This window comes from Lutjanus erythropterus, chromosome 17, assembly GCF_056507025.1.
Source record: "Lutjanus erythropterus isolate fLutEry1 chromosome 17, fLutEry1.hap2, whole genome shotgun sequence".
Taxonomy (NCBI): Eukaryota; Metazoa; Chordata; class Actinopteri; order Lutjaniformes; family Lutjanidae; genus Lutjanus; species Lutjanus erythropterus.
This window is the reverse complement of record NC_139333.1, coordinates 4,795,364-4,819,903: the sequence shown is the minus strand read 5'-3', so window position 1 is coordinate 4,819,903 and position 24,540 is coordinate 4,795,364. Positions and strand designations below refer to the sequence as shown.

The following is a 24,540-nucleotide window of genomic DNA, read 5'->3' as shown; positions in this document are numbered from 1 at the left end:
TGTTGTTTTTGACCCAACCCATAACGCCTTAACCCCAGCATGATGCGGCTAAGCCTAACTAAGTATGAACATATTGGAAATAGTCCCATGGATCACTTCTGTAGCAGTGATTAGGGAGAGTTTTGGATGGCCCTGTCCTGCCAATAACACGAGTCTTTTTAAAGGCAAAGAGAAATGAGGGATTTAGGTTTGTGCACTCATTTGCTGCACATGTAGTAGAGCTACAAATAGGTGTTATTAAAGGCACTGAAGCTCCAGAAAGCTGAAGAAGAAGCAGCTGTTCTGATGTTGGCACCATTGTTGATTGTCCCATGAAAGAACTTAGTTACAACTTGCCTTGAATTGAAAAAACCTAAAAACCTATCTTCATTTTTCTCTCACTGATGACCAAAGTGACTAGTTCTTTACTTCTTCTTTAAGGATATTGGTGGTTAGCTTCCAATTTGCAACCTCTACTTCTTCTGCTCTGTTTGTTACAGCCATAGGTATCCTAGCCTATACCGCCAATCTCTGACAGAGTAGAAGAAGTAGAGGTCACGAACAGGAAACAAAATCAGTTTCAAACTGCCAATAAACCTCAAAGAAGAAGCTTTAATTTGCAAGGCAGCTGGATCCACAAGATCGTGTGAGAATCTGTCTTGCTGGGCTTCAAGTTATCCATTTGTGTCCGCACCAAAATTGCAGCCAGTCAGCATCCTAGGAGGGAGCAGAAGCAGCTCATCAGTCATGTAAGTTAAATGTTCACTGTGTCAGAACTTAAGTGGAAAAGGTGTTTCCATCTCCCATTAAGTGCAAAATCTACCTCAAGGGGATGTAAAACTTTTTTTGTGAAATTGACGATATTTTTTTAAATTTTCTAATATGAAACTTCAAAATGTGTTGATAGAAACATGACTAATGTTGCCTTATAAAAGTTTGTCCTGACCTTATATGTACACTGTGTTTTTTTTACTGGAAAAAATACTATCAACATCCTGCATACAAAAGCCCTGCTTAATTGTAGCCCAAATTAAATAATGGACATTCTCTTGGTGTATGAGAAAGAATAAATCAGGATTTAGAAGTCAAATACAAAACTTACAGTAAATAAGTGCTCTGTCTCCATGAAGCTGAAACTGCTGCAGAAACATTTTTCTCCCACTGGCAACCAAGAAAAGAAAAGTCTGAAAGGTCTTTCGTGATGTTCTATACAAATTATGTAACATCAGCAGATTAAAAATATGGCACATTAACCTGGATCCTTTTATGTGGTGTACATATGACACACTGTATCAGGACTATGTACTCGTCATTCCTAAACTCTACAGTCTCTTTCTCATCCTTCTCCCTCCCTCCTTCTGATCTGCTTTATCTGTATTTTTGTCTGAGAAGAAGATCACTACCAGGGAAAGCGGGGGTGGCAAACCACATATTAGATCCAGAGGCCCCATTAGCCACAACCTCTGACTGTTAGGGATGTGAGGAATGCATAGTGACCAAAATATGTCAGAGTGGCACTGGGACAAAGGGAATGTTTTGAAATCATGCGAGCAGTCAACATGTGCAGCTGATTTTCTCAAGGAAGACCCCAGTTGACTTCTATTAGCCGCTGAGTTGCATTTAAGCAGGCAGTCAAAACACAGGTAGATGTGTTAACACTGTCCACCAAAACGAAATATGATGAGAAAAACATGGGTTAAAACTTTGGAGGGCCAAAGTGGAGAATAGATCTAGACAGCTTATTTATCCACTGAGACATATGAGGTTGACTAAACCCCATGCTCACACAGCAACTATCCAATCATAGATCAGCAAGTGTAACTTGGCAGCGTAAGTCTGTTTTGTAGATCTGTCAAGTTCTCAATACCAAAGTGATGTGTGTGGGGCACGGGTCAAAGAGATACTCTTTGACTGTAGATGGTTGTGTCATGTTTTGGCTTTATAGAACCGAACACACAAGAACAGAAGTGTACAGAATGGATGTATGCAGTGTCTTTGCCTGCTCTATTGTAAGCTGCAACTGTTAATGTGCCTGTCCAACTAGCTTAACAGCATACAGTGGTTAATGTAGCATTACAGTACAAAGTAGCATAGCATTATTTTAAGGCCAAGAGGTAGCATAGCATTAGCTAGCTCCATATATTGAGAAATATTATCTTGGATCTGTTGGATTTGGAGTCTTCATCTTTTCTGATAGACAGTAAATTGAAGAGAAAACAACTGAGAAACAAAAAGACAGCCAGGGACACACAGTTTTCAACTACCTCCAGAAGGAACACGAGCTAGTTTCAGCTGATCAAATCTAACAGTTACAGTGGTCAGTTCAGACGGCAATACTGGCAGTTTTCAACTAAAATTAAGAAGCTAGCCTTTGTGTACTTCTGTCTGAAATCAAAGACTCATCGTTTCAAAACTTGCTGTCGAACATAATTCTGATTGTAAATTGCATACGTGCCAAGTGAGAATGGAGGAGGTGGGGCTTGGCAAATTCTCAGATGCAGAGGTGTGAATTCAAGTCTCATGACTTGGACTCGAGTCACAAATCTGATGACTTTAGAATCAGCTTGAAAATATCAAGAGACTTGCAACTTGACTTGGACTGTAACTCCAAGGGACCTGAGCCTTTTGACCTAAAAAATACTTGATACCTTCCCCCAAACCCAAAGACTTAAAAAATGTGCCACAAATTAATTAATTTCCCATCATTTCCAGACAACTAATGTTAACACTGTTTATTCTCAGCTACTCAGCACTTAATTCCCCAGGTCTTGAGCACCAGTTGGAAAAAATGATTCCAGGAAATTTCTAATTTTGTTTGCATATATAAATAGGTGGTCAAACAAAAAAAAAATTACAGATGGAGTCACTAATTCTTGCAACTTTATAAAGAACAGTAAGTTGAGGTTCTACCATTAAAATGCCTTTACATTTGGTGCAGAGGGTGTTATAACTTACTTAGTACTCAAATTTTAAGATCTGGGGCGGCTAGTCAATGCCTGGGTATCTGCTGCGATCCAGCTTGGGTCTCACTGCGCTCCTTATGTGAATAGCCAGGCAGACAGACAAAAAAAAACGCCAGGCGCTCTATGTTTGATAACCAGCGAAACGGCTCCTGTGCACTACTGTTTCCCTGAGCCACTGCTACACATACCTGATCTGTCTAGTCTTGCCCTGATGTTCTGCCATGCAAACGCCCTCCTGTTTATGTCCCTCTCACTTATAGATTTCATGAAACTCACACTGCAAGGATCACCCTCTTGTCTACTGTAGTTGTGCATTGTGTAGGAAACAGTTCAGGACAGATCAACTCAACGCTTGTTGCTTAGACTTACACTGCTTGGACTTACCAATCACTTGGTCCCACATCTGGTCAGTTTTAATGCTAAAACTCCACATAATAATCTAATCGCACTCACATTTCCTCCCCATCCTTTCATTTCCAGAGTAAAAATATGACTCAGGGTCAACCCCCATGATAAAGACTAGACATGCTGTGGTCTCTGGGCCTGGGGTCTGCGGGGGCAACGTTTGAGGTAGGCCAACACCAGACGGATCGAGCAGCCAGGACCGCCGAGAAATGCAGGGGAGGTTTCCTGCCCCGGATCCTGGTCTGGGAACACAGTATCCCATATCCCTCTCCCATCCCCAGCCCCCCGTAGAGGACAAGAGACAGCGGGGTGAATCACACTGTGTTCCTATACTCAAAATACCTCCACTTAGCTCTGCTGGCTCCACTCCTGAACCTCTCTGCGGATGGAATTTTATGTCTTCTTCTTCTTCTCAGTCCAAATCTGACCCTCTGGCTCTGTCTTCTGGTCATTGCCTTGGACTTTCGCTCTCTCTTCACTCATTATTCCTGCCTTTTCCCTCACTCCCTCCCCTGCCCATGACACTTCTTTTCCTGTCCTCCGTGTGAGGGGGTGTGTATGTGCGAGTCTCAGAGGGGTCGACTGGAAGCAGCAGTTGTGGTCTGGCCTGTGGTCAGGCACTGATTCATTGATTTACAAAGAGTAATGACATAATACTATGATTTGTGCTACAAATTGTTGAATGGCAATAACGCTCCCCAGAGTGATTTTAATTTTGATGTATGTCTCAATCTGAGGTTCTGGTGCCTTCAGCGGAAGCCAAGAGCCAAAAAGAAAACTCTTGACACTTCGTTCTAGTCAAGAGCCTATCCTATTATTCTTCTAATATAATTACACCAGAGAAAACATATATCATAGATTACAGGCTTCACTGAGCCAGTTCACACAAATCTGAAGAGGAGGAACAAGTATTGAGACACTCTATGGTTGATAAGGGACATTACTATTCCCTTATCAGATGTGCTGCTAACACAGCCAGATGAATGTATGGGAAATCCCATGCTTTCTGCCTCAACAGACAGTGATTGTGTCATGAGGGCCGAGAGGCTGGGGACCCACAAATCACTTCTGTGAGTATCAGCCTCTAAATCCAATATGATGTCCAGCGGCTCCACATGAACTTTCACACTGTCTGTTTACTTGGCTCTAGAAGTCTCGGGCTTGTCCAATTATCTTGCTTAAGATTATGTGATGGCCAGTAATGTTCAAAAAAAAAAAAAAAAAGCTAAACAAAATGCTTCTGGACAGATGCCAAAACGAGGGGCTCCCAGGGCTTGCTGGTGTGGGGGCGGAAGATGGTGGGATGGAAATAGCTGTCCAGACCACGGGGAAAGCCCCTGTAAATTCTGGGACAGTGACCGCAGGCCCGATGCTGATGGACGCGCAGCTGTAGTAGTGGCAGTTGTTGTAGGAGTGACGTTAAGTGATGGGCCTTTTGGCAGCACTCTGCAACATATTTTGTTTGGTTCTGTTTGTGGCGCAGAAGATGGGAAACAAGCTGCGTCCGTGTTCTCGGGAGGTCCTGGGGGAGCGGAGGACCTGAGGGAGGAGATTCTGCCAGAATGCCACGCCGGCTTGGCATGATTGTGGTAATGACATGTACACTATGCCATGTTAGTTGCGCTCAAGGGGACTGACTTTGTCAAAAACAGAAGTTAATGAAAGCCAACATTTTGACATCAGAGTCATAGCTCACATAGTTTCATAAGGTCGTAATGGCACATACTGGAGAACTTTAGAAATAAACACCAGTAAACACAAAGTGACACCACTTTCTGTGTCTGCATAGATCCAATGCAAACATGATGAAATGGACCCCAGTGGACCCTCCGGCACTCGCAGATGCAGACAGCACCAACTTCACACAACATAAGCTGTCTGAATTTGCATTTAGCATTAGCAGACAAAGTGCACAAACTCTTTCTGTACAAATCAGCCCAGCAACTACTGCTCACTTCAGTTCCAAACCAAAGAAAGAAAAATGATCATCCTGTTGCACATTGAGAGGAATGAGTTAACTCTCTGATAGGTCACTGTTGTCCTTTGACACTTAATTGGATTCTGACTCTGCTGGCTCAAACATGTCTGCACAAGTCCAGTAAAGCTGCAAGATGCAGCATCCATTTTTCAGGTTGTAGTGGAATTTGACACTCAAGACAACGTAGCAGTCAATATTACAGAGCAGAGAAAACTATTTATTTGTTTCTCAGTTTTCATACCCATTTAATATTCACTAAACAGGGCATCAGAAGTTTAAAAACTCATGCAAAGCTTAATTGCACATTTAATTATAGATGTCTGATCAATTCTGGACATCTTTGTGTATATAATCAAATATCATTCAACATGTCAGTATCATTGTAACTGCTCCACATAAGAGCAATGGTTTGTGGACAGTAATGAGACAGGGGTGTTTTGAATCAACTGTGTGAACTTTGTCCCTTTAACAACCGAGATAAGCTAAAGAGCTAATACTCTGCCAAATGACGTTAGCAAGCTTTTAAGCTTTATTTGCCCTCCTCAGTAATTTGTTATTGAACAAAATAAAATGGAGAGAAAATCTCTTGAGAGAGAATCACTGGGAGTTAGTGTAACTAGACCAGCTGACGAGTGAGTTAGCAGTTAGCATTTAGAAGACAACCATCAGAAGCAGGGTTTGAAATGAGCACGGGCCAAATGCTAGTAAAATATGAAAATGGCTGCTAGATTTCAAACAAAAAAAATAATGATTCACTGTTGAGTGGCTGGTAAATTTTAACATTTTTCCAACCCTGATGCTAGCAACACCACCAAGCTTCTGGAGACTATAAGGGCACACAGATTTTTTTTGGTGTAGCACATTAAGGTGTGACCAGCCCTTGAAAGGTTACCTTCAATAGCTGTGTACCTAAAACGTCTGTGTGCACAGGCCCAGAATCAAAAATCATTCAAAAACACACCAGTTGCTGCATTTTATTTTCTGCTCACATGGCGTCACCCAGCATGCTACTCCACAATGGAATGTCAGCAAAAGAACAGGACATAAACTGCCTAACGAAACGTGACTGTTTTTTCTGTTGGCTAGGTTTTATCTGGAAGTTAATACTAGAGGCTGAAATTTTCCCCTGGGATGTGAGTCGATGTCACTACTGGGACAGGACAGGAAAAAAAAGTCAACTGGAGCAGCCGGGATGGGAATCATAATAACAACAGCGCAGTTTCTTACATATATATATATATATATATATATATATATATATATATATATATATATATATATACATATATATATATATATATATATATATATATATGTATATATATGTATGTATATAAAGTTCTATTGAACATAATGCTAGTTGTTCTGTTGTCATTTCCATTCTTTTATATTCTGTCCTGTCTGGCTCTGGTGGCTGGTTGCCGGTTGGTTGCAGCCACCTGACCATTGCATGACATGTGTAGACTGTGAACGACATGGGAACAGGATGGGATGGGTGTCATTCTTCTGGGATTGGGATGGGAACAGATGTTTTTTTTTTTTGGCTTGTTTTTATGACAGGATGGGACAGTAGTATTTTTGCGGGAGTGGGATGGGACAGATGTATAAATCACCCTCGAGTTACAGTAATACAACACCACAGCAAAAAACTATGTAAGAAGCTGATGAAAACTTTACGTATGTCAGTTCATACTCAAAAATGTGAACACCTTATAGATACTGAAAGGTGAGGTATCTGATTCTAATCCAATAACTTTTTGTCAAATTCAGCAAATATCTGTCTGTCTGTTGCAGCCCATTCTCATTCTCAACTCATCAGATATCAATGTTTTGTTACCGCCTCTTGCACATGCGCACAGTGCCCATTAGCAATGGGCTTTCGAGTGACTGCAATGTTAATCCGTCAGTGAGCTGTATTAGAGGCACCAGGCTTTTGACATAATGTAACATGAGAGAATTTCTCTGGATGGGGTAAAGTGGATGGAGAGGTCAAACAAACACAGGACTTTCACCCAGGAGACCGGGGTTTGTGTCCTGTGTGAAAACTAAAAAGTTAAACGTTTTAAGGTATATAATGTTGAACAATGTGTCATGTAACTTTCGCCTTGCGAGTTCCTTCAGTGATGTAACACAATGCAATTAGACAGTGACCGTAACCTTGATCACCAAATTCTAATCAGTTCATCTTTGAGTCCGAGTGGACATGTGTGCCAAGACAAGTTCACTCAAAAGACTGCAGATCTCCATCAGACAACCTGAGAACAACATTTAAATGTAACCCTCTGTAATCAGCAACAGTTTGATTGATTTTGTCAAAATTAGCACATGAAGTCTGAAGTTATGGTTTTTGTGAGGTCAGAGTAACCTTTGACCTTGGATCACCAAAATCTAAACACTTCGTCCTTGAGTCCAAGTGGACTTTTGTACCAAATTTGAAGAAATTTCCTCAGAGTATTCCAGAGATAAAAAGAGTGGAATGGATGTGAGGTTACAGTGACCTTTGACCACCAAAATCTAATCAGTTCATCTTTGAGTGCAAGTGGTAGGAGTGGGTGATACTATAACTTTTGGTTTTCTGCCTGAGCCTCACTGACAAAGTCTCTGCCAGTCAATTGTGTGTCTAAGTCGGGGTCTGGATGCTGTGACATTCCCTCCTCCTCCCTTCTTTTCTATTGCAGCTCCAAGTTCTCTCTCTTTGAACAAAGTTGTAGCAAACTGCTTTCCTTCCACACACGTTTTCATTCACAGCTGTGAAATATCTCCAAACGAAGCTCCTCTTTTGTTCGTCTATCTCTATGTGTCAGATCAAATTGGTCAGGGTGCACACCACAGTCTGCTGCATGGGCATGATGCGTGTTGTTCCAGTGCACACAGACACAGACTGCAGTAGAGGAGCAAAGAGCACACACACTACACAACTGAACGCAGCTCTGCTCTTTGATGAAATACAAATGACAACAGAAGTTGTCATTTGACAATGACAATGTAGATGAGAGAAAATGATCCTTTTTTTGTTATCGATCCCATTGAGACATAGTATCGGAAGTATTGATGTTATGGGATTGTTTTGCCCGCCCTTACCAAGTGGATGTTTGTATCGAGTTTGAAGAAATTCAAGGGCCTGGTAGCTCAGTTGGTTAAGAGTTTGCCACATGTACCGAGGCTATAAGTCCTCTGCAGCGGCCGTGGGTTTGACTGCTACCTAGTCTACGGCTCTTTCCCCTTTTACTCTCATATCTTCAGCTGTCCTATAAAAATTAAAGACACAAAAGCCCCCCAAAAAGTAGTTTGAAGAAATTCCCTCAAGGCGTTTTTGCAACATCATGAGAGTGGGACTGGATGTGAAGTCACAGTGACCTTTGACGACTAAAGTTTAAATCGGCTCATCCTTGAATCCAATTGGTCATTTGGGTCGAGTCTGAGGAAATTCCCTTAGGCGTTCTTGAAATATCGTGTTCACACGAATGGGATGACCCAAAAACATCATGCCTTTGGCCACGGCTGTGGCTGGTGTGAAGCCATAAACAAAAAAAGGTTTTCAAAAATTGTGAATCACAGAGGTCCTTCAGCACACAGTCATGAAAGTGCACAAAAAGACATTAGGCTGATCAGTCCAGTAGTATGCAAGATTAGGTGCAGACAAGCTTACACCTGACAGAGATAATTAACCCCCGACAGTGTGTGTGTGAAGTGTGTGAACACTGACAGTGAACTCTGAGTGCACAGTGAAATTTATTTTAATCAGATAATAAAAAACAAACAGATTTGATTTAAAGCCTAATTTCAATCCCTATTTTTGTGTAACGTTGGGCTGCGCTGTATACAAACGGAGCATGCATGCCAAGAAGTACACCTGTTTCCATGGCAACAGCAACTAGAATAGGTAATTCTTCATAATATGAGACCATTTTATCTGATAATTCCCACAGTCCCTCATGTCCACAACAACAGGCTGCAGACAACACATATAGAACATGACCATAAGTGCAATAAATATGAAGCATGTCATGACCCCGAAATATAGAAGATCTCATGACAAATGAAACGTCTCCATCATTCCTGAGAAAGTTACAAGTATCAGCACGATCAGTCCTTTGATGCTCCGTGAGTCCAAGAGAGGAAGGAGGGAGCGAACGATATATATTTTGAGCAGCCTCGTAGGAAAAAAAAATGCGCTGGTGATGCCATGTGCAGCAGCTGGCAGCGCCATAAACAAACATGGTGCCCTTCACTGAGCTATGAATCATAAGTAGGGGGAAGTTTGCAGACAGAGGCCCTTGTGAATGTGAATGTGATGGTGTGGATATAGCTCTGGTCATGTCAGACTGTGTGGGAAACACAAAGAGGGGCAGGCCGAGTCACATGGGTCGTCCTGCTCCCAAAGACGTGACTCTCTCTCTCTCTCTCTCTCCCTCTCTTTCCTTTCAATCTCTCACTCATTCCTTCTCTCGCTGGCAGACCCACCCTCACGTCTCACACACATGCTATACACGCCATTGTGTTCCCTTGCGATGCTCATGGCTTGCAGTGGTAGACTGTAACTTACTGAAGCAAAAAAAATTAACTACTTGTATTTAAGTATTGTGTTTTCATACCACTTTATATTTCTACTCTAGGGAAATATTGGGCATTTATCCAGTCGCTCCAGGACGCTGCGATCGCAACAATTCACGCTAAATCCAGCTAACCCCTGTGAATTCTGTGCAGCTTTGCGATTTTGTCCAAACTCCGCAACATTTCCGCAAATTTGACCGATCATCATTGCTTCCAGCGAATCCACCACACAAAGATCATATTCAAAACTCTCCAACATGCGTCACAATTTTTTAGAAAAGCATTTCAGGCCACAGCGATCACAAAAATAGTTTATCTGTTTACTTATTGCATTATTTATTATTAAAAAACATAATAAGTTATAAAATTATAAAGCACAATGTTTTGTTTCATGTGAAATTATCCAAAAGTTTATACAAGTACAGCTGAAACAATTAGTCAAGGAACTTATCAGTTGATTGACAGAAAATTAACTGCCAACTATTTTTATGAATCATCCCTTTTTATGCAAAAATGCAGAATGTGTTATTGGTCCAGCTTTTCAAATATGAGGATTTGCAGCTTGTCATTTTTGGCGATGTTAATAATTTTTATGTATTTGTAACGGTTTTGTGGTTTGAACTGGTGGTTGGACAAAACAAGCATCATGACAGCCAGACAGTCAGACAGAGCCTGCTTCCTTTGTGTGGTTGTAAATACATCTTTCCGCCCTGACAGCTGACTGCACTCGGTTGTTTACAGTAAGCTAACAAGTCACCCCGTCCAGTTTGACCGCTGACCAGAGGAGTAATGTATTTTAAAGATACTTTGTGAACATACAAAGGGGAAAAAGAGGGAAAGAAGATGAACAGGAATGACAAAACAGAAACAACCGGCTTCTCTGATGTGTGCTATCAGAGACTGACACACAAACACACAGCTGGTGCCTGCCGGCCGCTGCTCACTGACTGTTAGCATGTTGCTTATTAGCTCACAGCTACCTGTTCAGGGTGAATAAACACACTTGTGCGATTCATGCAAATGTTCCCAAAATGATCCGGTGATCAAACTTGCATGAGTAACACAAGGCAAATATTCATTCTGCTTTTTGTGTGAACACTCCATTACAGTCAGTCTTGCCTCCCTCATCTCCCCTCTTCCTCCTCCTTTCCTGTTGCTGATTGGCTGGAATGGTGTTGTGTGTGTATCCCCATTTATAAAGCCAGGCCTGTAAAGAAACATCAGGGTTTTTTCAGTGCACACACAGAACAGGGAGCTAGAGCTATTTAGGATATTGGCTGAATTTGATAAAAAGTATACTGCAGTAGACCACCTTTAGAAGTTCTATATATGAGATTCTGATCATTAATATGGCAGCAAACAACTCTTCACTATGTAAAGTTATAGTGGAGTACTGTTGTCCTGAGCAGAATATAAAGTCACACTCCTTCTGTGTGTGTGTTGTAATGTGAGCTGCTCTGCTCTGTGTTTTGGTAGCCGGGCCATTCCTTCTTCTGGAGGCATAAGTAACTTGAATAGATAATGTTACATGTCTGTTTTCATTACTGACCAGCTAACCAGAGGTGGGAAGGAACTAAGTACAAATGCTTCGTTACTGCGCTTAAGTAGATTTTTCAGGTAGCTGCACTTTACTTCAGTATTTATTTTTTGGACATCTTTTTTACTTTTAATTCCTACATTTGAACACAAATATCTGTACTTTCTCCTCCTTACATTTTCAGTTTTAATGCATTTGAGGGGATTTATTGATTATTTTTATTTCTTTGCCTTCACAACGTCAAGGCTGATTTCAACCTTGATCCATGGGACAATAACTCATAGAAAAAATGATTCCTCGGACCAGAAAAAAGTCATGTAACAAGACCAAAATAATCTAACAAGACAAAAACAATATAAAAGTCATAAGACAAAAACAACGTAACAAGACAAAAATAGATGAAAACAACATCAAAGATGAATCAAGATGAAAACAACGTAACAAGATGAAAATGACACAAGAAAATGTTGCATCAAGACAACGATCAGTGACATCAAACTACATAACAAGACAAAAATGAACGAGATGAAACAGACAAAGAGTGAGACTCTACTGCGAAGAAAAGCCAACAAGCACAGAAACAGCTGGTAGAAATGTCCTTCAGAGGGCGACTTTGAACTTTTATACTTTGAGTACATTTTGGTTCTTTTACTAGAGTATTTTTTGCACAAATATCACTACTTCTACTTGAGTAAATAATGTATGCTTTTCCCACCTCTGAATTTAATGTATAGGCATGATAGCTAACTAGCTGTCACTGAGGAATTTGCTCTGCATGTTGCAATCAATGACACCTTTAAAAGAATGTCAGTTCTTTTTTTTCACATACCAAGCTACACTTTTATTGTTTTGTTGGTTTCATTATTATCGTGCATCAGATTGTAGTCAGTACCTGTATAGATGTGGGTGAACGTCGTGTGTCCTGTATGTGTGAGCTGCATGTGTTCAGCAACATACACATGATATTATGTAACAGTCTGCTGTATGTAGGAGTATGATGGTATGTGTACTTACAGGAACAGTGTGTGTGTGCAGGGTGTGTACATATGCACACGATGTACAGTGTGTATGAGTGTGTATGCATGTGTGTATACAGTCTGTATCTTATGTAGCCCATTGCATTAGGCAGTTGTAATTTTAATCCCTATCTTTTACCTTTTTATTGCTTACTTTTATGACTGAAATTAAGTGAATGTACTGGTTGATTGATTGTACATGTGCATCCCAATAAAATGAGAGGTCCAAGTTCAGAATGAGCAGCAGCAGTAGTTATTAGTCTTTCACCTGACATATATTATATGCATATATTTCACTATTCACTATTAGACCGTCGGTCATTTTGAGACGGCAAAATAACCTTTGTTCTTCTAAATTATAATGAGGGGGTCTTTTTAAAGGGTCATCAGTTAAGAAAATTCCTTTTCTGTATGCAGGTATGTGCACCCATTCATCAACACTGTTCACTGTTTTTGCTGTATGAATATGATTGATTATTGATTCATAACAACCAGCAGTTTGGTAAACCACACATGCTGCGTTTTGGTTAGGCTTATTCACCACAACTACTAGGTTTGGGAAAAGATCACTGATTGGGTTACAAGAGGTATGTTTTGTTATATTATGTGACAAGTCGTGTACGTAATGTAACTTCTTAAATCTGAATTCAAACTAACTTTTGATTTCATACCAGGTGTCTTGGGTATGAACTCCAGCCTCGTCCATATACAGACTTACTCACTCCTCATACGACTCCCATCACTAGAAGTCACTGTCTTACAGATATATGGGTAGTAATCAGGCTTGGGGAGTAAAAGATTACGTAACTGAATTACATCATCTGGATACAAAAAAGGTAATCAAATGACAGATATATGTAGTTAAAATGGGGATTATTAGCAGGATTACAATTGTAAAATAAATAACTATAAACAACCATACACCATGCACGCACAGCTGACAATTTTCTATCATGGCCTCTAGTAAAAAAAATGGTTCATGTTGCAACAATTAATCTGTTGTTAATCAACTATTATATTATTTTTCATGAGTCATTTTGAGTCGTTTTTTGGGAAAAAAAAATTCAATAGATTCTCTGATTTCAGCTTAAATGTTAAAAATGTTAAATGTGAATATTTTGAACGTTTCTTTGCTCCTCTCTTTTTTGAGTTGTGGACAAAACAAGACATTTGAGGACTTCATCTTAGACTTTGATCAACATTTTTCACCATTTTCTGATATTTCATGGACCAAACAACTAATCCATTAATTTAGAATATAACTGACCGATTACCTGATGATGAAAACAATCACTGTGATACTTGGATTACATTACTGACTACATTTTTACACTTAATCAACAACTGTATTGGAAGACATGGTTGAAATAAGCTGCTTGCACAGATGACTTATACGGCTGTTTTTCTGGTGAGGCCTGGTTGAAGTAATCCATGAATAAATGTCCTCAATTTTAATAATCCATCCAGTCTGCTGTTATGTAATTAGAAAATGGATTTCGGTCCAGATCCTTCAGCACTTCTGTAGAAGGTAAAAAGTCAAACAGTCTGTTGAAGCAGCCTCACTGAAGACAAAGCAAGTGTCTGTCTTATTTGGGCTCATAACTGCTCTTACAGCATTTATTTTTTAATGATCATTACTAAGTCAGTGGCCACAACTCACAACATACAGCCGATGTTGAATGACAACACTCTCATTACGTACAGCACATTAAAGCAACACAATGTGTGTGTAATGCATCCATAGAGAAAAACATATGACCTCCAGCCTCTTTTCTACATGCTGAAACACACCCAAACAACAGCATGTCTTAAACTGTTGGGCAAAAACAAAGCTGCTCTGGTCACATTGCACCTGTTAACCAACCACTGGCACTGTTTTCTAAAGGCCGACCGGAAAGGGTCTTGAAATAGCTTTCCCATGAGTCTCTGGTCTAAAATAAAATAAAGGGGCTGGCAGGAGCCGCCCACCGCACTGTTGCGACCCTGTCATGGGAACCGTGCTCAACTGTCTGTGGAGATTTGAGCAGAATTAATGAAACATCCATCCCCGAGTATCTCTATTTACATCGCTAATGCAAATGCTCATTTATCTTCAGCAAATAATAAATACACAGAGAAGAGAACAGAGGCTGCTTCTCTCTCTCTCTCTCTCTGTGTGTGTGTGTGTGTGTGTGTGTGTGTGTGTGTGTGTGTGTGTGTGTGTGTTTGCATGTGTGCCAGTGCTTGCACACACGCAGGTTCAACACGTGCTGGTGGAGGTGCCTTGTTGACTCTCCTCAGACGCGATGAGTGAGAAGAGGAATAAGCAAATCGCATTAAAAAAGTGCAGGAGTGAAGAGCCAGTAAGACCTGTAAACAAAAAAAGGGCATGCTAGCTATTATCGCCAAAGTAAACACACGCGCACGCAGCACGCTTCAACAAAAACATTTACATTAAACACCACACAAAAGACCATTTATTAAAAGAAAACAATAATGCTTCACAACTTACAAAGCTGAAGCATCTCTGAAAACCCAAACAGGCTATATCCACCAAAGAAAAGGGAGGATTCCACTGAAATGAATCAGGTTTTTTGGGGGCGATGGAGCAGAATCGGCTTAACTGAAGCACACCAAGCAGCGCCGTTCACCTTTCTCTGCTTCATTCTCAGACTGCACTCTATTTTAGGGACCTCTGATGACTCCGTCTTGGCCACATCTCCCTTTTTCCACTGTTAGAAAAAAAAGTTATTCATAATCCTCCCAATAACTCAGCACTGTTTGTCCAGTGTGATAAAGCAAAGGGAGCGTTCACAATCTAAATTTGCATTCTTCAGAAGTGAATGGCTTTGTCAGCTGGAGTAATACGGTTTGCTGCCGCCTCCCCGCCGCAGGGGAGGCTGTTTACACGGGGACGACTCAGAGATCCAGAGAGGAGACAACGCTCCTGGCTTCTTCTTCCCCACAAGAAAGGCCTCCGTGGGTGGGCAGCGTTTCGCCCGCCGATGCACCGAGATCATCCCCTGAGATGCACAAGAAGAATAAAACTCTCAGGGGAATTGACAGATTTTGTGCCAAATAGTCCATTTTATGACACGGCCCTCCCCTCGGCTGCATTATCTGGACTTTAGAGCCTGTCACTTTCAAGGGGAACGTTGAAAAATGGATGTAGATTAGCCTCAAAATAGCAACAAAATAGAAACAGAAGGTCGCTGACAGAGGGAAACCCCTTTAATCTCGTCTGGGCCGCTTCAGGGAACTTTTAGGGTGCAGGTCAAGACTAGAGGTTAGAGGTGGGGTGGCTGATCTGAGGGTTCATGGGACGGGACCTGGGATCCTCCGCCGCTCTCAGCTATCTCGGCTTAAAGTAATCAAAAACACAAGCTGGAGGGATTCCCAGAGTGTATTCCTAGATAATGCAAGTGAGAAAGCTCTGGCAGGCAGATAACATGGAGAAACCGTCACAGGTCGGCCTTTTAGTGTGATGCACAACATGTTTTTATGGCTGACAAATAGTTTATTTGAAGTCTAGAGTGTTACAATGTTAATATTGGGCCAAGTGAAAGCAATTTTCACTTAGACTTGGGTGGCCACAGATACCTGCACCTGAGAGGCCTTAAAATCCAGCTCTTAGTCCTCCTTTTGGTGCAGTCTGTCCAGAGAGAGAAAGTAATCCCATTCAGCCACAAGGAGCAGCAACATAATGCAGGTATAAACCGCAGTCACACACAGCTGATTCGGCTATTTCCAGCTGTTTTTAACTGCTAAATATAGAGCCCCAAAATAACAGTAAAAGCAGCAGAGGCATTTATGGCATTTTACCTCTGAGCAACTGAAACTAGCTACATGAACTGAACACCAACCACCCTTTCAGCTAGCTATGTAGCTGCAGCTAAAGACTTTTCTAAAACAAGTTTGAACATATTCACGATGCATTCTGGTGCTAATACAGCTAATAACACGGTCTTGATTGTTAGCTTATACAAACTTGTGTCTATGACCTTTTGGTAACGCTGTAGATTACAGCCTGCAATGTACTGTATAATTACTCTGGAGATATACAAAGAGTTTACAAAGAAATTATACTGTAGTTATTTTTTAACTACTGGTGACCTTTTCTATTACTACAGAGTAAATATGATCTACTTTATGTACTACTGAGCAATTATCTGGATGTTTGTGAAAGTAACTACAGGACATGCAGACTACAGGACATATTTTATTTTTAACTAAGGTTAAATGGACATCGTTCACCCCAGAATCAAAAACACATATATTCCCTCTCATCTGTAGAGCTATTTATCCATCTAGATAGTTGTGGTGTGAGTTGCAGAGTTAAGGAGAAATCACCCATAGAGATGTTTGCCTTTTCTTGAATAAAATATAATCAGATGGTACTCAGTTTGTGGTACTCAAAGCACCAAAATATTAAATTTGACAAACTCAACACCGGTGTCATGAAGCGCTTATCAGGATAATCCACAGATGTTGTTGCAAGCAGTTTCATGTTAGAATTATTTTCTATTTCCACCGATCTACATCCACCAGCCGTATCAGCATGCTAGCTAGCTCAGTGCTGCTGATGGTACAGCTCAGCTGAGGAGGAGGCCATTAATATTCATGTTCTGTGCTGTCAGAACAGAACAGAACAGGAACCTCTCATTCACCACAGATGCACGCTTCCCTCTGCCCAGTGATGCAGCTGACGGGTTTAGGTCAGTAGAAAATAGTTCCTACATGAAACTGCTTATCTTTTGAATAATATTCTAATTGGATTTTCACAAACAACACAGAAAAGAACAGCTCAGAGATGACATGACAGGAATATTTTTTTTAAAAATTCACCCCATTATGACATTATGTCCCGACTTTTCAGCAGGAGCCATGTCTTTGATCCAAAAGAACAGAATATTCTTCCTTTGCAGCAAAAGTCAGCAAATTGAATAATGTCTTGCGTTTGACATTTACAACATGACAATCTGTCAGAACAAGAAGGAGGCGCACAGGATCTACTTCTATTCAAACACCAAAAATAACACACAATTCATCCACAAAGCCAGACCAGTACCTTTGTAGCTTTACACAAGATCGTTTATTTTGAATATGTGGGTCATGATTCCTGAAAACACACAATGATGTTGTGTTTTTGACACTTTGAGCCAAGGTCGATCAAATGCCATTATACTGGAAAGAAGGCAGACATCTCTAAGTTCAATATCTGTAAAACTCAGCATAGACAAAGGCCAGAGAAAAATATGTATTTTGTATTTTGTGGTGTCCCTTTAAAGTCAAATTGTAATTCTTATTTTTATTTTAAATACTGAATTTTTATTATTTAACTAACTGTATTCGTTATTTATGTTTGTAATTATATTTTTGACCTGGTTGTTGATCTTTTTTGGATTTTTGTTGGTTCTGAAGCTCCATGAGCACCAGAGCCAGAGCAAGTTATGGCAAAACAAAGTGACCTTTACTTCGAGATTTATTTTTTTCTGACTCCCTCTGCTACCAAACTCCAGAATGAAAAAACAACATTAACACTTTTCTTCACTTGCATGCTGAGAGGAATCCAGCGCCGTCTCAGGATCACCTGCCAGTGCAGCGTTTTATCTCCGACTAAGCTGAACTTCTGCATGACTTTTTCTTTCAGCTGGGAATTTACGGGCATCAAACCGAAACACTTTGTTCTGCGCTCAGCCTCCCGTCTCTCTGTTTTCTCCCACAGACCCCGGAGGCGGTACGAGAAGCAGGCTTCCATCCTACCATCTGAAGCTCATTACTTTGCTTGTTTATGACCAGGTATCTTGTCTTGTTTTTGACATAATTCACGGGTCAAAAAGTCAGGAGGCTTGATCCTGTGATTCACCCAGGATGGCACATGGTACTGACGGTTACACAATGTGAAATAACAAACTTTAATCTGAGCATTTTTGTGAGTTATCATACATACATTTTCCCTGAAAAAGAATGTTCTGGAGCTTTATGTTTTGGAATGAGTTCTGTTAAATATAGAGAAGCATTTCATATCCCCATGGGGCACCAATCATATGCTTGTACAGTATACTCCTCCAATCCAAAATGACACATCTCAGTGTAACCGCCTCAAGAAAAAGAAACAGCTACCTACAGTAGCCATGACTCCCTACAGCAATGTAAAGGGTGTGCACACTTTCCCATAATAAGACTAAAAATAGGGATCGTTTTCTTTTGAGTATTATTGAATTAGATATAGCAAAAGAATGTTCCTAATGTATGGACATAATTTAATCTGTAAGTGAAAGAAGCAGTTGAAGCTGCCATATATGGAGCTATACAGACACATTTTATCCAGAAAAGAGATGGTAAGGGTCTCTAAATCATTTCTCTGATCCCTCAGACTCATTCCCCCATCATTCCCTCAGACCACACTGACATAAAAACGCCGTGCACATGGGCATCCCTGACAGCGCAGTCCTCCCCTCCATCATAGGTCAAGCAATTCACCTCTAGCAGAGGAATTAAAGAAAGCAGAGATATCGTCAGATGATAATCCCCTCTAAGGTTCGGAGATGCTGTGATCTCATGACATGCGCTGGCTGTTTTTCAGAACGCGTAATTGGAAAGAAGCTCTCAGGATCGAGCCGTACGGCAGCGTGACCTCTTGCGTTCACCTTTGACCCAGAGGAAGTTGTAAAAGAAGAGGAATCTACTGTCAGTAAAAGGCATTAAGTGTTCTGAGGTCATGAAAAGACGCTGGCATGAGATCTGACGTGCCTCTAAACTGACAACATCAGGGTGCCATGAGATGAGGTAAGAATGGGTGGTCATTTAAGGTGTGTATTAGTGCTAGGCGAAATGGCTTAAAAATAATATCTCAGTATATTTAAGCTATTCCGCAATACAATATATATCTGGATATTCACACTTGTTCTAAAATAACGTGCCGTAACTTTCTCAACTAGTGCATACATAGAGTGATCTTACAGAATATGATGCATTACTGTAAATTAAACTACCCAAAAGTATATGAAGTAGTTAAAATGAGCAATACCTTAAATATCTACCACTGTAAAATGCTAGATACACATTAATACAGCAGTAATATTTATCACTCATTCTTGAGAATTCTAAAAGATCAAATTCTTAGTTATTAAACCTTGAAACAGGCCAACCTCCTAGTAATAAAGATTTTTTATTAAATGTAGACATCAACTCTATTAGACGTAATATCTGATGGAACTGATGTCTTACAGAGTTGACAAAATGTCCCATTTTTTCCACTTCACAGCACAGTTCTAGTGAGCAGTCATTTTATTTTTTAAAGTGTCTCAGAGTTCTCTTAATGCTAATCAAAATACACATTTTCAAGCCACAATTCTTATTTAACTTTGATTTTGAAGGGCTACAGAGTTGACAGATTTGATAGCAACATTATTTAATGAATTTGAAAAGTAGAAAGTTGAAAGCAGTTTTCCTGCCTTTTTAAACCAGGAAGTGAGACAGGTGCCCTTAGGGTAAAACAGTTTAAAAACTCTTCAAGAACACATTTTTTTACCAAAAACTTGAAATTAGTGTTGGTATTAATATTTTTTGTTGTTGTTTTTGGTTGCACATGCTTTGTCCCAGTTCTCAAGAATGTATGTATTAGTGAAACACTGACAAAAACCTTTGAAATAATACTTAAATACTTTTAGTAATACTTTAGTAAAATTTAGTTTGCAGAACTTTTACTTGCAGTGGAGTACTTTCAAAGTGGATTTTTGGTACTTTTGCTTGAGTGATGGACTTAAATTACACACTCACTGCACCTTTGTTATCGGCCGAGACTTCCCCTCAAAGAAAGGTGGGCTTGTGGGTAACCTGTGTGTCTGAGGTATGGAGGAGTTTGTTTTCAGAGTGAGCTAGCTAGTTAGCTGCAACAAGTCAGGCTAAAGACAGTTAAACTTCCAGAGGAGCTGGAAGCAGCAGGTAGATCGTGTTTTCTCGTGATTTTTTTTTGGCCCGCCACGGAGGAGAAAAAAAAAAATCACAATGAATGACCTGAATTAAATGTCTGTCTAGCAGCTTTATTAGACATGTCCAGACATATTTGAGCCACCAGAGCCAGAGGACGATGACAGGATAGTATTTTTTTTTCTTTTGTGTCGAGTTGTTGAAACTGAAGTGAGCTGAAGTGAACTGCTGGGCTGAGAGTCGCTGTACGTTCATAACTGACCATTAGTAAATATTTCAGAAAATATTTTCAAACATGCACAACGTGTTTTGATGAAAAAGTCCTTTTCCTTTACACAGACTTTAATTAATATCATGAATATAACAAAGATAATCGATGCATCGCCCAGCTGTAATGTGTATGTGTCAGGGCAAGGGGTCTCATACATATTGCTTATCTGCAAGGCATCTTTCCAGGAAAATGAATTGGAAAAAAAAACACTAACATAAAATACACATACAGAAACCAGAGGGATGTTTGAGTGACACTAGTTTGATGTTGCAGGTCACCTGACATACGAGGCCGTTTGGAAATAAGCCCTACGCTGCCGAGGCTTGACAGTAAAAAGGCCCCACGAGTGTCCCTGTGACAGGCTGTAATAAACGTCACAACCGTGAACCCTTTCTCAGGCAGACAAAAGGCACACCATCTAGCAAGTAACGCACACAGTAGGCCTGCAAACCTGCTACTGAGAGTCAAACAGCTCCTGCAGATTGATATGTATTATGGTATTTTGGGAGGGAACTTTTATGGGGTGGAAAAATGTACATCGTGAATTTTCATGAGGGCCTGTGATGTTTAAATCTCTGCAGACTGGCCATAAAATCATCAGTCTGATATGTTATATGAATGTCAGGGCTTTTTTTCTATGTTAGTCTTACTGTATTTCACATGGGACCAAATGTAAAAACTAATAGCTCTGCTATCTACAGCATAGTGGGAAATCAAGATAATCTCTGGGTAATAAAGTGATTTCCATTGAGAGTTAGGATCTTAATGGGAGCTTTAAATATAAAATAAGAGCATTATAGAACAGTAAGCTGACGAGACTGAAAGATGACAAGTAATTCAGTCTAACTCTACATCACAGCTGCCAAGCTACATCTGAAAAGCTAAGATTTACAGGAGTCTATTGACAAAAAAGCCTATAATATTAACAAGTATGTTTTCATTAATGTATAATCTCCTGAAAAAAAATGTTGTGTTGTCGTGCAAAGTTGAAAGCTGCAAGTTTCTATTTTTTATATTATTTTACTATTTCTTAGGTTGAATTTGGCTGTAGCACATTGTGCGGCTAATATGGCTATAATACCACAGACTGGGGTGATGTTGGACCAATGTTATAATGTTGTAGTCAAGAGGAACTGTGTGAACGTTAAGCCTAATTTGAAGCCAACAAGATAACAACAGCAGTGGGTCGGATACTGGTGGCCATTTTTTCATGTTGCTTTCTGTGGAACTTTATACTGTAGCGCAAACATTAGCTCAGCTAGCGATAGCTTTCTTGTTATATGGAAGCCCATTTTGCTCTGCATATGAAACCGCTCACAACAAGGTCTGTGGGTTATCTTGAGTAACTGGGTCATGATTTTTGGAAAACCCTTGTTGTGAGCAGTTTCATGCAGTTAAATGTAGATTCCACAGTGGTTCTGGTTGATTCTACTGGAGACAGAACGTACATATTACATGAAACTGCCCAAAACAAGGTGTGTGGATTATCTTGAGTAACTGGGTCATAATTTTTTGGAAAGAGACACTGGTTTTGAATTTTTCAAGTGTATTTTTTGGTGCTCTGAGCATCACAAGCCAAGTGCCATCTAGTTCCATTACACTGGAGAAAAGGCAGACATCTCTATGGCTTATAGCTCCCAAACTCTGCAACTCACAACAAAACTATCTAGATAGATAAATAGCACTAACATGCCAGAGTAAAATATGTACTTTGGATTTTGGGGGGAATTGTCCATTTAAAGTCTGCTACAGGCAGGTTACAGGATTACTGCTGACCACGTAACGTTCCAGGCTTATTAGGTTACCACTGCACTTAAAGGGATGTGTTAATTTACAGTAGAGTAAGATGTTATTATAAAGACTTGACTTGGACTTGTGACCAAAGACTTAAGATTTGACTTGGACTTGCAAATAATGACTTGTGAGCATCTCGCATAAAATCAATAACGATTCTGAAACTGATGGTGTAATTATTCAGAAACTCATTTTCATGGTAAACAATAAATTTGACAAGTTTCCACAACAATTGAAAATGCTTTATGAAGATGTCTGAACAAATAGAAACTATCATTCATCTTTTATACAGCCAACTCGAAATCACATCTGTCTCAAACTAGTTCTCGCCTCTGGCAGAGCATAATAATGAGCAAAGCACAAGCTGCTGGATGGCTTTGCCAGGATACTTCACAATATCATTGGCAAATAAATTTCATTTACAGCAGTGGGGTGATGCACTGGGTTAGTGACTGGCCCAGGATTGTGCCAGTCTGATTTGATTGTAATTCATTTAGAGCAGACGCATTCAAAGTTAATGTCCCTCTTCTTCGAGCTTCATCAGTGAACTCAGCATTCCTCTTTTAAGCCAAGACTTTCCATAGAACCTGCTGTTGTATAACAGGTATGTATAGGAAAGCTACGTGACTGAATGAGAAACATACAGGCTGCTGATGCTATAAATAATGCTAGTCTCCACCTAGAATCTTGTACAGAAATGATGTATTGCTGTCTTAAATCAAACAGTTGGCTGACGTTCAGATCAAAAATAGTGCTGCATTTAAAATAAAATCAAGGCACTGCGTTGGTGTGGAGTAAAACAATAAAATATGTTCCAAGAAGTCCAATTTGAGTACATTAATTTTGAAGCTTAATGTTTAAGATGCCAAAACACCACAAAGTAAGAGTATGAGACAGGATTTTACAACTCTGTAGAGTTAGTTCAGTGAAAGTCGTATTCTCCGTCTCACCAGTTGAGATGCAATCAATAGAAATGTGGCTCTCATGTTACAAAGTCATCTACCATGAAAGAGTTCTTGTACTTATTTGACTGACCAGTGCAGTACGTTGCAGATTGACTGTGGTACCCGAGTGTTGTGCAAGTTCACACTTCACAGGAGAGATTAAAATGAAGTACTTCACGTTCATAGGTCACAAAATTTAGTTCAGTCCAAAAATATTAACAAGTTCAGGTTCATTTTGTCCCTTTTTTTTTTTTTTTTTTGAAAAAAGGTTAAATGATGTCATACTCAGTGGTGTGCTGAGTTCATGTTTTTGTCCAGGATAATATATATATCTAGGTTACTGACAACAGTTTGATAATGTTTTACACTACAGCAGACAGCAAAGTTGAACACCAGCATACTGTAGCAGTCACATCAAATAAAATTTTTATATCACATCAACACTTCTTTCCAGATTCGCGTTCTGTCTCTCTTGTTCTTTTGCGAATCTGCATCTCACCTTTTTATCAATTGAGGAGTGGTGTTAACTCATTAATTCTGGACAGCTTACTTCAAAACTGTCACAAACCATGGCAAAAGCAAGCACATCCCAACTGTGTTCAGTTTTCCTGTGCTACTTGCAGTGTTTCTGTATATGGTGGTGTTTTCTCACTTTGCAGGATTTCTTCTAAATGCTGCAGATGTTGTCACATTAGTGAAGATGTTATTATCATTTGCTTGTGTGTTTTTTTTAAAGTGCACTGAGCTCTCAGTGTCTCTGTACATAATAATAGAAGTGCAGAAAAACAGCACTGCTGTGGCTTCAGTTGGCTTCATACCATTATAACTATCTAGGACAAACAGTTATTAGATTGTAAACAAATGTAAGGATCACAGAAATCCTACCTGTTCACTGGTTGTCACTTGGCATTCCTGTTTCAAGCTGCTGCCTGGTGTCCTCTACCTGTCAGACAGAGATACGGTATAATTATGATACTAAACATGATAACCATGCATTCACTTTACTTACAGCTGCACAGTGTAATGCAATATAATATTAATTTCAAAGCTGCTAAAAGTTCTCTTAATGCTAATCAAAGAACACATTTTAGCTTTAATTCAGAAGGTTTACGGAGGTGCCATGTTATGGTGTTTTAATAAATTTGTCAATAAATAGAAAGTTTACCAGTACTTGACCAGTATTCCTGC

General features: G+C 39.9%; 1 long non-coding RNA gene across 2 annotated transcripts in view; it reads right to left on the bottom strand.

Moving 5' to 3' along the window:
- The window catches only part of LOC146311565 (uncharacterized), an 80,119-nt gene that overhangs the window by 33,457 nt on the left and 22,122 nt on the right, over positions 1-24,540 (bottom strand). For both annotated transcript variants that reach the window (XR_014772195.1, XR_014772194.1), the window contains exon 2: positions 24,238-24,295. This is a non-coding gene — a long non-coding RNA (uncharacterized LOC146311565). The remainder of the gene's footprint in view (positions 1-24,237; positions 24,296-24,540) is intronic.